Raw genomic sequence first — 1,350 nt, forward strand, 5'->3', positions numbered from 1 at the left:
GTTTTCTCGCTGGTGTGGCTCTCGCTCTCTCTTACTTTCTCGCTCCCGCTCGCTCCCTTATTCATTATCTTTTGGATAATGAATAAATTTCCAATTTCCAATTTATTTATTATTATTATTATTATTATTATTATTTTCTAAATTTCCACCCCTTTAAATAAAATTTTGTCCTGCTTATTATTTGATATTTAATTTCCTGTATGCGTACAGATCTGGGTCGTTACATTCTTCCCTTCTTTAAGAACTTTCGTCCTCGAAAGTTTCTTGGTTCTTAAAAAGATAAGGGTATTTGTCTTTCATCTCTTCTTCTCATTCCCATGTAGCTTCTTTCACTTGCTGATTTCTCCAGAGAACCTTCACTAAACTTATTTCCCGATTACGAAGCGATTTCTTCTCTTTTGCCAGGATGCAAACCGGAGTCTTCTCATATTCCAAGTTTTCACTTATTTGTAGAGGTTCATAATTTACTATGTGTGATGGGTCAAACACGTATTTTCGAAGCATCGATACATGAAAGATATTATGTATTGTAGAAAGTGTGGGTGGTAATGCCAATCGGTAAGCTACTTGGCCAATACGGTCTAATATTTCAAAGGATCCAATGAAGCGAGGGCTAAGCTTGCCTTTTCGTCCGAAACGCATAATGCCCTTCATTGGTGCTACCTTTAGAAATACGTGATCTCCTACTTTGAATTCCAGCTCTTTTCGACGGTTATCAGCATAATTCTTTTGTCTGCTTTGAGCGGTTCGCATTCTTTCCCGAATTAGCTTAATTGACTCTGATGTTTGCTGCACCAATTCAGGTCCGAGTAGTGTTCGCTCCCCAATTTCATCCCAGTGTACAGGGGATCTGCATTTCTTTCCGTATAAGGCTTCGAAGGGAGCCATACCAATTGTCGCCTGATAACTATTATTATAAGCAAATTCTATAAGATGTATCTGCGAATCCCATGCTTCAATAAAATCCAAAGTACATGCCCTCAACATGTCTTCTAGGATTTGATTAACTCGTTCTGTTTGGCCATTAGTTTGTGGGTGGAAGGCTGTACTGAAATTTAGCTGTGTGCCCATTGCTTTCTGTAAACTTTTCCAGAACTTGGAGACGAAACGAGGGTCTCGATCTGAAACAATTGATACTGGGATTCCATGTAACCGGATGACCTCTTTTAAGTACATTTGAGCTAGTGCTTCCGTAGTGTGAGTAGTTTTGCATGGTAGGAAGTGGGCCGATTTGGTGAGTTGATCTACAATTACCCAAATCATGTTGTGGCCTTTAACAGTTCTCGGGAGTCCTGAGATGAAGTCCATAGAAATATGTTCCCATTTCCATTCTGGAACACTTAGAGGCTG

At 39.4% G+C, this 1,350-nt stretch overlaps 1 pseudogene; it reads right to left on the reverse strand.

Moving 5' to 3' along the window:
• Positions 1–237: 237 nt before the first annotated feature.
• LOC150032891 (uncharacterized) lies at positions 238–864 on the reverse strand (annotated as a pseudogene).
• Positions 865–1,350: the final 486 nt, after the last annotated feature.

Source organism: Benincasa hispida, chromosome 11, assembly GCF_027475165.1.
Source record: "Benincasa hispida cultivar pf3 chromosome 11, pf3_genome.v1.1, whole genome shotgun sequence".
Classification (NCBI taxonomy): Eukaryota; Viridiplantae; Streptophyta; class Magnoliopsida; order Cucurbitales; family Cucurbitaceae; genus Benincasa; species Benincasa hispida.